The following is a 16,055-nucleotide window of genomic DNA, read 5'->3' as shown; positions in this document are numbered from 1 at the left end:
GAACCTAGAGGAAAGGGACAAGTTTAGGTAGCAAGCACGCTACGCACCTAAACTAACACAAACAGAAAATCTGGTGATAAATTAATAAAACATAACACATTGAGTGCATTAGCTCCAAACACATCTACACAAATAAATCTCAAAACATAATGTAGAATGAAATTAACAAATTTCAAAAGTGTTTATATAACCTGACATCATTCAAAAAAATAAAACCAGATGCAAAACAATGCTATGTGTTATTTATTATTATATCATTATTTTTAGATACATACTTATGTGATAAATGTGTTACAGGTATAAAAGTATAAAAGCCTGAGCAGACAGAACCCACAAACTTCAGAATAGAGGTTACTCTGGGGGTGGAAGGAAGTGGGGAGTTGATGGGGGTTTTAGCACTAACATTTTATTTCTTGAAATAAAAAAAAACTGAAGCGACTTTGGCAAAATATTAAATTTGCTGAATTTGACAGTGGGTATACTTTTCTTTATATTTGACTTATTTGAAAAGAAAGTTTTGTCAGAAATTAATATTGCCACTCCTGCTCTTTTTTGATTGTTGTTTGCTTGATATATTTTTTTCCATCCTTTACGTTTTAGTTTGTGTCTCTAAGTCTAAGGTGTGTCTCTTGTAGGCAGCATATAAACAGATAGTGTTTTTTAATCCAGTCTGCCACTCTCTATCTCTTTATTGGTGCATTTAGTCCATTTACATTCAGCGTAATTATGAATAGGTATGAATTTAGTGCTATCATTTTGATGTCTTTTTTTGTGTGTTGTTGACAGTTTCTTTTTCCCACTTAATTTTATGTGCTGAGTAGATTATCTGTATAAATTGTCCTTTCCTCATATTCGCTGTTGATTTTGTTTCTGCTGAGTCTCTATTTTTTTTCTTGTATTTTATTTTGATGAGTATAATGAACTTTTATTTCTTTGTATCACCTTGTCTTCCTCTCCATATGGAAGATCTATGACTACATTTCTTAGTCCCTCTTTATTGTTTTAATGTTGTCTTTTTTTACATAATAACATCGCTGTTACCCTGTTTTGAGCGTTTTTTTATCTTTATTTATTTTTTTGGATTTCCCTGTCTGGGTTGACGTCTGATTGCTCTGCCCAGTGTTCTAGTCTTGGGTTGATACCTGATATTATTGATTTTCCAACCAAAGAACTCCCTTCAGTAGTTCTTGTAGTTTTGATTTGGTTTTTATAAATTTCTGTTTATCTGGAAATGTCCTAATTTCATCTTCATATTTGAGAGACAGTTTTGCTGGATACATGGTTCTTGGCTGGCAGTTTTTTCCTTCAATTTTTTATATAAGTCATCCCATTGCCTTCTTGCCTGCATGGTTTCTGCCAAGTAGTCCAAGATTATTCTTATTAGCTCTCCTTTGTAGGTGACTTTTCGTTTATCCCTAGCTGCTCTTAAAATTCTTTATCTTTGGTTTTGGCAAGTTTGATTAGACTCGACAGCACCGGGTGGTTACTTTCGTTTAAGATCTACCTTATGTGGAGTTTGATGAGCATCTTGGATAGATATCTTCTCATCTTTCATGATATCAGGGAAGTTTTCTGCCAACAAATCTTGAACAATTCTCTCTGTATTTTCTGTTATCCCTCCCTGTTATGGTACTCCAATCACTCATAGGTTATTTCTCTTGATAAAGTCCCACATGATTCTTAAGATTTCTTCATTTTTAAAAATTCTTTTATCTGACTTTTCTTCAACTATTTAGTGCCAAGTGCTTTATATTCAAGTTCAGAAATGCTGCCTTCCACTTGCTCAATTCTGCTTCTCTGACTTTTTATTGAGTTGTCTAATTCTGTAATTTTATTGTTAATCTTCTGAATTTCTGATTGCTGTCTGTCTATGGATTTTTCCAGCTTATTAAATTTTTCATTATGTTCCTGAATAATCTTTTTAATTTCTTCAATTGCTTTATCTGTGTGTTCTTTGGCTTGTTCTGTGTCTTGCCTCATTTCCTTCCTGATGTCTTGAAGGGTTCTGTATATTAATCTTTTGTGTTCTGGCTCTGGTAATTCCAGGAATGCACTTTCATCTACGAGATCCCTTGATTCTTTGAGAGCTTGTTGAGGTGATCATGGTCTGTTTCTTTATGTGACTTGATATTGACTGTTGTCTCTGAGCCACCTGTTAGTTATTGTATTAGTTTATTTTTTGTTTGCTTACTGTGTTGTAGCTTCTTGCTTTGTTTTGCTTTGATATACCCAGATGGGTTGCTTGAGTGAGCTACCTTGATTATTTTCACCTTTGGAGCTCTGACATCCTGTCCCCAGATGGCTAGAGCTGTTATCAGGTGTATCAGTCTAGGAGTCCATTCACTTTTCTTGTATGAATTCAGCTCAGGTTTCCAGGTAGCCGCTCATCAAGTGTGTGGTCCAGGCTCTGTCCTACAGTATTAGAGGGGCAGGGGTGATTGGTGTAGGTACCGGTATATGGTTGCAGCAGGGGGTCACACTCTGAACAAGGCAGGGGGCTAAGAATTGTCCTCCATGTGTCTCTGAGGAAGGCATGTTCCTGTTCCCTAGAGCGTACAGGTGGGTGGGTTCTGTAGACTGACCATGGGCACCCAATGTTTTTGGTTGTAAGGACTGGGAGGTACCAGTTATCTTTAGACCCCTTTCGTGAGTGGCTGGGTGACCTGAGTGGAGCTACCAGTCCTTAGGTCGCTGATGTGGGCAGGTAAGGACCCTGTTTAGTAGGCAAAGCAATGTCAAACATCAAACACCCACCTCTCCGGTGCACTGCTGAAATGGTTGGAGTCTGTCAACAAGGGCGTGTTATCCTGAAATAGGCCCACACAGGTCCATGCAGAGGGGAAAGGTACTCAAAGTCCATAGACTGTTTATGCCTGGACAGGAGCTGCTTCTGTCCTGAGCTCCCCTGGTAAGTGGAGCTGGCAAATTATTTTTTCCCCCAAATGCAATTTTATTCATTCTCCAAGGCTGGGAGGATGGCTTTAGGCACTCAGCAGGGCCTATCTCAGGCCCGGGGAACTCAACCGCTAAAGCTGGCTTGGGAGGTAGAAAAAAAATATATACACAAGTACTTAGCTTTTGCCGAGAGCGCCATTCTTTCTGGTTCCGGAGATGTGAGTAGGCTGTGTGGCTGGCTGCCTCTCCCTGAGGAAGCTGCGGCCGAACACTAGTACCAGCCCGCTGCCACGAATTGTGCCTGGAATGGTGCCTGAGGGCTCCCCATGATTCAGGACTGGTAACTCCTCTCCGCTTCTGAACCATCTCTTCCTCCCCCTGCCCCTCTGTTCATTTTTTAAGCTTGTCTTTGATGCTCAGTGCTCCTAGCTTGTCATGAATATACTTGTTTCACTTGTTTTTTGGGGTCTTTGTTGTAAGAAGGGCTCTATTCTGCCATCTTGGCTCCGCCTATCTGAAATGAAAGTTTATAATTCTTTAATAATTTAAAACAAAAGTTTAAAAACCTTGTCCTCTTGAGAGAATAACTACATGAGTGCCTGCTGTATTCCAGGCACTGTTCAAAGTCCTGGAATTTCCAAGGTTAATGAAATATCCTTTTCCTGGCCTTGAGTCAGGGTGAGATTTAGACTAGTCAAAAATAGCCAGAATATAATGTAATAATAGTGATAATTAAAATAACATTGCTAGCAGCTACAATTGATGGAGTACTAGATGTCACACATTTTAACATGCATTATTTTATTCACGCCCTTGTCTGGGGTAGGTACATGATTTATATTACTCCATGGCAGGGGTTTTTTTTTTGGTTACTAGATATTGCCAGATCATTTTCCTAAGGACTGTAGCATTTAATAATATATAAGCAACCCCTCTGGGTGCCTCTGTCCACACCTTTCCTGGGGTGAGTGTAACCACCCTTTCACATTCTTACCCACAGAAATGTAAAAGACAGATTTCCATTCTTCTGGGAAATGTATTGTTAACCATGACTGAATCACAACTCATTCTTTTAAGATGAAATTTTGATCTAGCAATCATGACAGGAGAAATGAGAACATGTGGACCAAGCTTCCCGTCTTCAACCCCTAGACACATGAAGGTCAGAATTTAGTGTGGGTACAGGGACCATTTAAGATGCATAAATTGGTCTCAACCTACCTGGAGCAAAGGAGAATGAAGAACACCAAAAACATACAGTAAAGATGAGCCCAAGAGACAGAAAAGGCCGCATAAACCACAGGCTCCATCAGCCTGAGACTGGAAGAACTAGATGGTGCCCAGCTACAATTGATCACTGCCCTGACAGGGAACACAACAGAAAATCCCTGATGGAGCAGGAGCACAGTGGGATGCAGATCTCAAATTCTTGAAAAAGACCAAGCTTAATCGTCTGACTGAGACCAGAGGGACCTGACCATCATGGCCCCTGGACCCTTTGTTAGCCCAGGATTGGAACCATTCCCGAAGCCAACTCTATAGACAGGGATTGGACTGGATTACAAGATAGACAATGATACTGGTGAGGAGTGAGCTTCTTGCCTCAAGTAGACACATGAGACTATGTGGGCAGCTCCTGTCTGGTGGCGCGATAAGAAGAAAGAAGGGGACAGGGGCTGGTTGAATGCACACGGGGAATACTGGGTGGAGAGGAGGAATATGCTGTCTCATTAAGAGGAGAGCAACTAGGAGTACATAGCAAGGTGTATATAACTTTTTGTATGAGAAACTGACTTGATTTGTAAGCTTTCACCTAAAGCACAATCAATAAATAAAATAATAAATAAATAAATATTACCAGGACATTAAAAAAAAAAAAAATAATAATAACAGCAGGGAGGCAAAGGGGATGGGGATTTTGAGTTCCTATTAGCAGGGTCTGACCAGGCTCAGACATGGGAGAGCTTCACTGAAAGGCCCTGTGCTTTGGAACAACCAGGAATGGTTTATGAGGCAAACACCTCCCCCTCCCCAGCCTCACCTGCTACAACCAGGGACACACACGGGCACACTCACTCTGAAACTTGGGTGATAAAGTCCCGACAGTGTCATTCCCTCTTCCTTGATAAGCTCCTTTATGTGCTGGGGAGAGGGGGGGAAGAGGGGAAAGGTTAGCTGAGTCCTGACCGAGAAAGCCGTGAAGAACTGTTATATTTGAGATTCAGAGAGGCTGACTCACTTGCCCAAGGTCACGCAGGCAGCCCAGTCTGTGAGACACCAGCCTCTGCCCTAACTATTAGGCTATTCTGTCAGTCCCACATTTCCTGACCTCCCCTCCGGCCTCACTTCTTCTTTTGAACCACTGGCCGTGTAGCTGGTTTTACCTGCTTTGATTATAGATTATGAAAGGACCAACTTTACAATTTTCCCTCCAAATAATTCAATAACTCAGACTTTCTGGCAGGTTTTTTTTTTTTTTTACACTGACCTTCTTTCAGGTTTTCCCTGAACGTATGAGGCTTACTGCTCTTCAGTGTTAGGAGGAACAGCTGGGTTCATTCTGGCACATGTGGGGAGTCGTAGGACAAGGCTTTGGAGGCAGACAGGCCTGGGCTTGACTTCTAGCTCTCTGATTGATGAACTTTGTTATTCTCGGTATGCCTTGCTTGGTCTCGGTTTCCTCACCTGTTAGAGGGGCTTACTAATATCTCCCTCCTTAGGCTGCTATGAAAGTATACACGATAAGCACTCAGCAGATGAGAGCTTATTACCCTTATTCTTATTCTGGCAAGGAAGCAGGATGGGGTCTTGCCCTGCCCAGCACTCTTGAGTTCACACCATGCCAGGGTCCTTCACCCAGTGGCCCAGGCTGGGACAGAAGGTAGCTGAGAGCCCTGCTGCAGTCTCAGAATGAGCCAGAACTAAGTGGGGGCCCGAGGGGCCTTGATAACTGACTGCAGGTGGAGAGATTGTTTTTAAGCCAGTGTGGGACCCCCAAGTGGAACATCTTCCCTCCCAGGGCAAACCCCTTCAGAACCCTTCGAAATCACAGTTTCGCTTTTAGCAAGACCCTGCTGCAGTGGGGGAAAGCCCCTCAGCAGCCAGCCTTCTCCAAATGGCTGTACTGTCACTGGGCTTAGTCTGCCTGGGTCCCCTGCTTCCTGCACTCTCTTTTCCCGTTAGTTAATTCCTTAGCTCCCTCAGGCCTGCCTTTTCCTTCTTCTGCCTTCTCTGGCCCTGCTACTCTCTCATTCTGGAAGGCTGGCGCAGGCTCAGACGTGATCCTCAGGTTCTGGATGTGTCCATCTGTCTGTCAGCCTGGGTGAGGAGCCTCTGCCTAGCATCCTGGGGGCAGCCTTTCCTGCTGCCTCCCTGAGCAACTCTCTCCATTGCTTCCGCTCCCCACCCTGCTGCCTGAACTTTCCCCCAGAGCACGTGGAGGTGAACCAGGCGCTCTACCGCCTTGTGAGTTCCTTCCACGTTTATAGCATAAACTCTATAGCTCCAGCTCTATAGACACAGCAGGCTGTAATGTGTGCCCAAAGGAAAGACAGTTCCATTGCAAATACACTTTAAAAATGCTGCAATCTTCCTGTACAAACTTATACCAAAGCTGAAACAGTATTTCCCGTCTATAACAAAAAAAACAAAGAAAGAGGTGATACCATCTCGGGTGAGTGGGGGCCAGGGGAACTGGTACATCAGAGGACCTTGGACTAGAATGTGATAACAGATATTAAAAGCTAGAAAAATGTTTCCATCTACTTACAATCTGGAAAGTTTCTCCAGTGGATATAATCTTAAACTTGGCACAATTAGATATAAACAGAGATGTTAAATGTTGGAAGCAAATAACTGAACTACATGTGTAAAAAAGGTTAAAAATGGCAAATGTTTTGTTACATTTATAATTACCACAGTAAAAAAAAAAACTACCATGAGAAAATGAAAAAAAAGTAAACGTCAAATGTTTAAGATATAGTGAGTGTACAATAAATTGAATAAATTGAAGATAAGATTATTTTTAAAATGTTAGGATTAAAAGCAATTGACATGTACAGAACTAAAAGAATATTTAAGTAAACTATGATAATCCATTCAATCGAATGTTAAGATTAAACTTATGAAGCATTAGAATTATGAAAACTCTGTAGAAACAAGGAAAATACTTGCGGTGTGCTTTATGAACACATACATTTGGCATGGTTGAAACTATGTAAAAACTGTTTTAAAACACTAGAAGCAAATACATCAAGATGCCTTTCTCTCATGCATTTTTCTGCTTTCTATATTTCTGCAGTGTTTAGTTCTATAGCTTTTATAAATGGAAACTGAAAAACAATGCACTTCCCTTCCCGGAGAGAAATGCTCACTTCCCTTCCCGGAGAGGGATGCTTAGTGGAGCTGTAACGGACCAGCTCTGTCGGGGTCCTTTGGCCTGAGTCCCAGCAAAGCCAGCTCTGCACTAACGGCCCTCAGAACCACGCTGTGCCCTGGGGAACCCACGGCTTGTCTTTTTCCTTCTCTTTTCTTTTATCTTCTTTTCCTTTCTCTATTTCTCTTTTGTTCTCTGGCTCCCAGAGTGTAGTTTATCCTTCTGGGGACCCGGATCAAGCAGTGTGTGTGCGTGAGTGTGTGTGTGACTTCTTGCCCCATGTGGGTTATATGTTGCCTCTTAACTCTCTGTTGTTTAGTGTGTTTATCTTCTTTCTCTATAACCATTTTTAAAGGACTCTCTGAGGATAAGGACCCAAATCCTGATTTGTTGTCATTTTAAGGGTGATATTCCTACACTCGTTTATTTCATATCTTGAAGCATCCATGACAGGTGAGCCGGTACTGCACTTGGCAGGGGTCCAGCAACACTCAGGTCTCTGAAGCCTAGGTTCCAGTGAGACAGAAAGCAAGTGAGAACCCATAGAAAAAGAAATGACAGTGTGAGAAGGCGGAGTGCAGAGAACAGCGTGGGCCTTCAGGACAGAGACTGAAAGTTTGTAGAAGGCCTGGGAGAACGGGTCAGGGAAGAGGGCTGAGGAGGAGCCTGGGGGTCCAGGCTGGGGGAGCAGGGACAGAGCTCTGAGGGGAGAGGGTCTTTGCATAGGGTGTGTGTGTATGTCGTGTGTGTGCATACATCGTGCATGTGTGTATGTCGTGTGTGCGTGTTGTGTGTGTATGTCATGTGTATGCATGAGTCGTGTGTGCATATGTCTTGTGTGTATGTTGTGTGTGTGTGTGTTCGCATGGGGGGCTGTGGGGGCAGATGGCAGGCCAGACGTGCAAGGCCTGGGCACCTGGGTAGAGAGTTGTAGTGTGATCTGGGTGCAGTGAGGAGGTATAGTGGGAACCCCTTCTCATTGCTGGCCTGAGGGGCAGGAGGAGGCCCCAGCTGTGGCTGAGTGTGCAGTCAAGACTGAAGAATGAGTGCCATGTTTCCTGCTGGGCTCTGACTCTGCCAGGCTCTTTCCCTGCGCCTCCTCCTGGGCCAGGTACCACAAGGAGCCCCGTTTCACAAGTGGCAAGGCAGAAGTGTGGACCAGGGCGGTCTCTCACACAGCCACAAGTGGCTGAACAGCAAGGCCCACGCCCTAAACGTGACTTTGTCCTGCATCTTTGTGCCTGGTTGGGTGGCTGTGTGTACGGTGCCTGTCTTGTGCTGTCGGGGGAACAGCAGATAGGGGATCGTTGTCCCCAATTTTAGGAGTGTAGGCTGAGGCTCAGGGATGAGAAGCCACTTGCCTGAGGTCAAATAACAAGTAGAGTAAGTGATCCATTGGGCCCAGGGTAGAGAAAAGGAGGCCTGCTGGTGAAGGGGAGAGGAGACTGGGCAGGGCCCATCATGGAAGATGAAAAGAAAGGTCTAGAAAAGAAGATTCTAGTTTCTTTTGAGCACACTGGAGTGTCCTTTCTCTTGCTTCTTTCCCAAAGCCTCGTCATGACCTTGCTGTGAATGTGGTGTTTTATGCCGCTTTTCCTTTTACTTAATGTAAAAATTCTCTGCATCTCTTACAAAACCTTTATGGTTTTGTAGTTTTTGAGTTTTGAATAATCATCTACCAAGTAAATGGACCACAATTCATTAAAATTCTCCCCTCATTGCCAGATATTTAGCTCATTTTAAACATTTCTAAAATAGATAAGTAATGCTGTTAAATACTGATCATAACAACAAGAGTAATATTTCCTTAGACTCGATCCCCACACTGGGTTTCAAAGGTGTGAGCAGTTTAACTGGGCCTGCCTTTGGACCTCACAACACCTAAGGCGGTTCTGAGGGTGTCGTACCAGGAGGCCAGGGAATAGGAATGATGGCAGCCTCAGCATTTAGGTGACCTTGTTTGTTCCATTCCAAGCAGCACGGGGCCAGGAGTGAGGGTGTGTTGTGGGAGGAGGCTGCCCTATATAACATGCCCACATGAGAAGGGCAGGTGTGCACGTGGGACCCAGGGTGGCTGCAGCTCTGCCTGACTCCCCCTTACTCCTGGGGGTCAACCTCCCTCCTCAAGCTCCCCTCCCCCCCCCGCCACAGCCCCTTCCTGGACCACTGCCTTCAATTTCCTTGGGAAAGATTCCAGTGGACAGGGGATCCTTTACACATTTCAATCTGATCCTACTTGAAGTACAGCCCCAGAGTTCCTAACTGTCACTGCAAACCCCAGGCACACAAAGACAGAGGGTTGTGGCTGGCTTGTGGTCTCTCTGATCAAGCTGGAGGCAGAGAACTGCTGCCTGGGCCACTGGCACCCAGAGCAAGTCTCAGGTGGGAAAAGACCTGTGCTAGGTGGATGCCCCAGGTGGGGCCCTGGGAGAGCCGGGCCCTGAGCTCAAGCCGGCTCACCTCTTACGTGCTGATGACCCTGGGCAGACCTCTCTCTGCAGAAACTGACAGCAAATGAATGCTGAAGCATCCCGAGAAAAGCAAAGTCCTGTGATCCGTTCTCTGCAGCCACCTCCATGTTTGAGTGGTCAACAGACCTTTGCCAGTGGTGCAGGGCCTCCGAGAAAGGGTCACTTCCTGCCTGGGTGGCTGGCCTCCTGCCCTCTGCTGCACCCTCTGTTACCATTTATCTGGCTGTGTCAGGATGAGTGACTCAGCATGCGTCTGCCAGCCACCCCCAGCATAGACTCTTCCTCAGGGAGGGGATGTGAGGCACAGCTGGGTCATGGACAGGGCTCGTACCTGACTGTGTAGACACTGACGAGTGGAGCTCTTCGAGGAAAAATCCAAGGCAGCTTCGATCAGCTTTGGTAAATCTCCTGTAGACCAAGCGGGTGGAGGCACCTGTGTTTTCAGGCGGTCTTTAGAAAGCCTCATTTATCTTATAATGATGTACCTACCCTTGAAAACCTGGGAGGAAGTGTGGGCTTGTGGGGGGGCGCTGTGCAGGCGGCATGAGGGCCTGTGTTTTCTTCTTAGTTCTACCCTGGCTGTCAGAGAAGTCCATCTGGGCCACAGGAGGGAAAAGGCAGTCACACCTGCCCCCTCTGTAACCACCAAAACATCTGACACCTCTCCAGCTGTGTGGAAGTGTGATGGAGTTATAAAACCAATGTGTTACTCCCAGTAAATAAAACAAAGACCAACTCTAACATAGTGACTTTCTTGCAATTAATGGGATGTTCTGAGAACGTGTAAAGTTTGCAGGTTTGTAAGTGAGAGGGGAACAGGAAACACCGAGCAGTCCAGCATGATCACACTGAAAGAGGCAGTGGTTGTGGCCCAGGGGACACCACTCTATATGCAGAAAAGCAGATGACCGAGGGAGAGTGGCAGGGAAGCTGGGTGAAATCACCCTGCCACATGGAGAGAACCCCAACCCACCACCTTCACCCTCCCTTCATGGGTACGTGCTGTGACACTGCTTGGTGCAATGTGATACCAGTGACACCCACATACATGGGGAAGAATGAATTATATAATAAAGCATGCTCAGCCAACTGGTTAACTATTTGGAACAAATTGTGTTTTAGCCCTTCCCATCTTACACCAAAACAAATTCCACATGCTTCAAATAAGTAAATATCTTTAAAAATACATAAAGAAAGAAACCAGAAGGTCAGTAGTTCAATTATTAACAAACTCTAATGAAAATAAAATGCAAACTTGTTTCTAATTAGACAATTTAAGGAAAATACCCATTTTCTTAAAAAAAAAAAAAAAAAAAGGCAGAACAACCTTAAATGCATATTGCCAAATGATAGAAGCCAGTCTGAAAAAACCACATACTGTATGATTCCACTATAGAATATTCTGGAAAAGGCAAAACTATAGAGGTGGTTAAAAAAAAAAAAGTGGTTGCCCGGAGTTCAAGGGGATGGGGGAAGGAGTGAATATGTGGAGCACGCGACATTTTTAAGGTAGCGAAACCATTCTGCATGATACTGCAATGGTGGACACATGATGTTATGCCCACAGGACTGTACAACACAGAGTGAGCCCTAATGTAACCTGGGGACTTTAGTTAATAATAACATTGTCAGTATTGGTTCCTCAGTTGTAACAAAAGTACCACACTAATGCAACATGTTAATAACAGGAGAAACCACAAGCAGGGAGAAAGTGTATATGGGACCTTTCAGTACTTGCTGCATAATTTTTCTGTGAGCCTAGAAGTCCTCTAAAAGTAAAGTCTATTATAAAAAATAAGTGAACTAATTAAAGATTTTTCCCTTAACGTATTATGTCACTGTCCTCACTTGCATTATGATAGGCTTTCTTTTTTTTTTTGGATTTTTTTTTAATTGTACTTTAGATGAAGGTTTACAGAACAAACTAGCTTCTCATTAAACAGTACACATTGTTTTATGACATTGGTTAACAACCCCACAGCATGTCAACACTCTTCCTTCTCGACCTTGGGTTCCCTATTACCAGCTTTCCCGTCCCCTCCTGCCTTCTAGTCCTTGCCCCTGGGCTGGTGTGCCCCTTTAGTCTCGTTTTGTTTTATGGGCCCGTCTAATCTTTGGCTGAAGGGTGAACCTCAGGAGTGACTTCATCACTGAGCTAAAAGGGTGTCTGGGGGCCACACTTTTGGGGTTTTTCCAGTCTTTGTCAGGCCAATAAGTCTGGTCTTTTTTGTGTGTGTGTGAGTTAGAATTTTGTTCTACATTTTTCTCTAGTTCTGTCTGGGGCCTTCTATTGTGATCCATAATAGGCTTTCTTGAGCAGTATAGAAAGAGGTGGAAATACAGCTGGCACACCAGGAATTGGCCTTGGAAATGATCACATTGGACATCATTGTAGATTGTGTGGTAGCAGAAAGGCCATTGTGGGGCACTAATGATTCAAAACTGCAGCCAAGTGTAAGCCATCGAGTAGACTTGTTTTCAAGTGGTTCTCGGAAGCTTGCAGGGACTTCCTCTGAGGAAAAAGCAAACCTTTCCAGAAGAGTTAGTTTACATGTTAAGTGGGTCCCCTAGAGAGTGGAAGTCGTGTGCAAGGGAGGTATTAAATGTATGGTGGAAACTACTGGGCACAACTGTTGCTAAGGTTATTCAAACATTATTTGGAAGCTGAATTAGGTAAACTTTAAGTTCCTTTTCCAGTTCAGAGATCTACAACTCCAGACTTAAGGGTCAGATTTTGCTAGTTGTCAAGTTTTTTGTTTTTGAAATTTAGTTGCAGTTTGCTGCTGCTTTAGCCACAGCTGCAGTATCATTGCATAGTGGTATTTGGGTGAAGTCCTATCCCTGCTGGGTGGATTTCTAGCCCTGTGACTTTGAGTAAGTCACCTGATTGATCTTAGGCTCAATGTCCTGCCTGCGAAATGGCAAGCATACACACCTAAGAAAGCATGTATAAACCAGTTCACAGTATCCAGCACATACCAGTACCAGCTGGCATTGAGTTGACCCCAGCTCATGGTGAACCCACATGCGTCATGGCCTCTGGGTGGACTTGACCCCCTACCCCTTCAGTTAGCAGCCAAGTGCATTAGCCGTCTGCACTGCCCAGAGATTCTACCCAGTACATAGAACCAACCAAACCCAACCCATTGCAGTCCAGTTGATTCCAAAAGTGCTTAATAAGTGGATATTTTTAGCTGGGTAGGGAGGGTCAATTGACAATGAACAATGTGTGAAGATTTGGGCCAACTGGGGGCTTTACACTTTTATCTCGATTAGACATGGGCAACGTGTCTCTACAAACAGTAGAAGTGTGTGTGTGGTTGGACCCATAGACAAATTTTTAAGCAGCAGATGATTCCATCAATGTTTTGGAAGATTTTAATTTACTTTTATTGTTTGCCTTTTGATGGTGATTGTTTTTTCCTCTCAAAAGAGATTTTCCAGCTGCAGGACGTGCTGTTGTCGATCTCACTTCTGAAGTTAAAGTGCCTTTCAAATGGCCCTGGACACAGAGAAGTGAGACCTCCAGAGCTGCTGGAGATGGCCGGCCCTCAGATATCCAGCGCCAAGGTGTAAGTGTTAACCTGTGCTCAGGTATGCTTGAAATAGGTACAGCCTTAACAAAATTATTTTCTTATTATCAGAATTGTGTGTCCTTCTAAAGAAAATCTAAGAAATACCTAAAAACAAAGAGAAGAGGAAAAGAAAGTATTCTTACAGTTCTGCGCCCAAAGATAAAACCAGCAACATCTGCTATATATCATCTTCTGGCTTCTCTCACTGTCTTCAAAATGGGGCTATGTTCTAATAATATTTTATAACTTTTAAAAACACAATAATAATTTAGAACTTATTTCTCCATTATGCAATACATATATATGTTTTTTTCCAAAAAACCTGTAATCTGTACCCCCAATCTTGGCAATAATCACTGCTAATGCTTTGGCTTATATTCTTCTTGATTATTTTCTTTTAATGCATGTTTCTTACAAACAGAAAATGACTTCCCCACCTCCACCCCCACAAGATTGGGTTCATATAACGTCTAATGTTTTCTAATCTGCTTTTTTTTTTTTTTCTTAAGAATACGTTGTGGTTACTTTTCTACTGAACATTCTTGCATAGAATTATTTTTGGCGGGTCTCCTCACATTGTATTCTCATTTATTTCACTGGTGAATACTTAGGATTTTAGCATATTTTCAATATCTTCACAATACTGTGATGCACATCTTTGTCATTAACAATTCTTGTTCATAACCATAATAACTATTTCTTGATAAACTCCTAGAAGTGGAGTTTCTGGATCAAAAAATAGATACAAACTACATGACGATAAAGAGCAAAGATGAATCCGTGAAGCATGTCACAACGTGGATGAACCTGGAGAGTGTGTGTTACGCTGAGTGAAATAGCTTAATCACAAAAGGAAAAATGCCATATGAGAGCTCATTATAAAAACTCAAGAAAAGGTTTACACACAGAAAGATACAATCTTTGATGGTTATGAGGGAAGGGAGGGGTGTGGAGGGGAAGTCACTAACTAGATAGTAGATAAGTGTTAACTTTGGTGAAGGGAAGGACAACACAAAATATAGGGGAAGTCAGCACAACTTGACTGAGGCAAAGTCATAGAAACTTCATAGACACATCCAAACACCCAGAGGGACTGAGTTACTGGATAAGTTCTGGGGACCATGGTTGCAGGGAGGGGGACATCAAGCTCAATTGGCATAACATAGTTTATAAAGAAAATGTTCTACATCCAACTTTGGTGAGTGTCGTCTGAGTCTTAAAAGCTTGCGAGTGACCATCTAAGATACATCTACTAGTCCCAGCTCATCCGGAGGAAAGAGAATTAAGAAAACCAAAGACATAAAGGAAATATTAATCCAAAGGACTATGGGCCACAAGTACCACAGCTCCCACCAGCCTGGAGCCCAGAACAACTAGGTGGTGCCTGGCTACCACTGACTGCTCTGACAAGGGTCAAAATTGCCTTTCTGAGTGGTGGTATCTACAATCCCAGCAATGGACTATAAGGAGGTCCAATTATCAGCACCTTCACTGACCTGAAATATCATATTCCAGTACAATCCAAAATTTTAAAAATGTTTAAATAATTCAAATTTATATTATGAAGAAGTTTGCATTTGATTTTGATTGGAGCTTATTAATTAATTTGTTGACTTTCTGGTTTCTATATTTTTTAAAACATTTACTTATTTAAACCATGTGGAATTTCTTTTGGTGTAAGAACTAATTTTTTTCCAAATAGTTAACCAATTACCTTTTATTACATAATTCACTCTTTCCCCATGTAGGTGAATGCCACTGGCATCATGTAATTAACGCATACATCTAATGGTGTTTATTTGTACACCACTTTAATAATTGAAATTAATAATTGTAAATTGACCAGTAAATATCTAGTGGTTGATAATCCCCTTGGGAGGGAGAAGCTATTCCCTTTGAGAAAGAAAACCCTTCCCTTGTGATTCTAAAAAGACGGTTGGGTCACATTCCTCCATTTCTACAATTTCTCCCTCTACTAGGACCCAAGGATGGAAAAACCAGGACACCATGGTGAGGAAGCAGGAATCCAGGATCCAGAACATGGCGGCCAGTAACCAGTTTGTGGCATCCTTCAAGTTCCCCCTGCCAGGGGCTTCAAAGTAGAAGCTGAAGATCAGCCTCAGGGACTGCCATACTTTGAGAAGTCGGCCAAGTACAGGGACCCCAGAAATCTAGGTGATCCTGACAAGAAGTTAAAGACGAGGGCTCTGTGGAGGGGAAGGAAGTATTGTTCTTGGGCTTTTAAGAATAAAGAAAAACAGTCAAGAAATGATGGATAGAGTCAGTAACCTTGTCTTACTTATGCCTGAAAAGCCATCTTTTCAAATGGAGGAATTGGTAATGTGTTTAGCTGCTGTCGTAACGAATTCTACTTCTATGAAAAAGTGTAAGTGGGTAGAAAAGAATTTTAATTCCTCTCTTGCTTCTAACCATACTTCTGTGCAGCTTGGCGTTAACGTCACGAAGCCACAGCCAGAGCAGCTCTGCGTATCTGGGGTGGTGAATTTTAGGCAAATATAGAGGAAAAAAAAATGATGTGGGTTGATGGGAAAACTAAAAACAGAAAGTGAGGGTAAGTGTCACATCCAATGAGTAAATGGCAGCTGGAGAATTAGGTTTTCATGCAGTGCTGAATGAAATCGTGTGAGCTCTGAAAGGAATTTTGAACGCTATTAGGTCTTCTGCCACTACCGTGTCCGCTGTTTCTCCCCACCCTCAGTTCCAGTGCTCATTTACCCT

The 16,055-nt window shown here is 43.1% G+C and overlaps 2 long non-coding RNA genes across 3 annotated transcripts in view; one reads left to right on the top strand and one right to left on the bottom strand.

Annotated features, from left to right (window-relative positions):
• LOC126061175 (uncharacterized) overlaps positions 1–15,740 on the top strand; it is a 45,521-nt gene extending 29,781 nt beyond the window's left edge. The window contains exons 2-3 of one of the 2 annotated variants that reach the window (XR_007513697.1): positions 13,175–13,313; positions 15,296–15,740. This is a non-coding gene — a long non-coding RNA (uncharacterized LOC126061175). Of the gene's footprint in view, positions 1–13,174; positions 13,336–15,295 lie in introns of both variants that reach the window. The other variant, XR_007513698.1, reaches the window with a different exon arrangement.
• LOC126061176 (uncharacterized) lies at positions 307–10,171 on the bottom strand. Its single transcript, XR_007513699.1, has 3 exons — positions 10,073–10,171; positions 4,937–5,037; positions 307–3,409 (listed from the first exon to the last, which is right to left on the bottom strand). It is a non-coding gene; the product is annotated as an uncharacterized LOC126061176 (long non-coding RNA).
• Positions 15,741–16,055: the final 315 nt, after the last annotated feature.

This window comes from Elephas maximus, chromosome 17 (assembly GCF_024166365.1).
Source record: "Elephas maximus indicus isolate mEleMax1 chromosome 17, mEleMax1 primary haplotype, whole genome shotgun sequence".
Taxonomy (NCBI): Eukaryota; Metazoa; Chordata; class Mammalia; order Proboscidea; family Elephantidae; genus Elephas; species Elephas maximus.
Note: the sequence above shows the minus strand (reverse complement) of the source record. Positions and strands in the feature narration are given on the sequence as shown.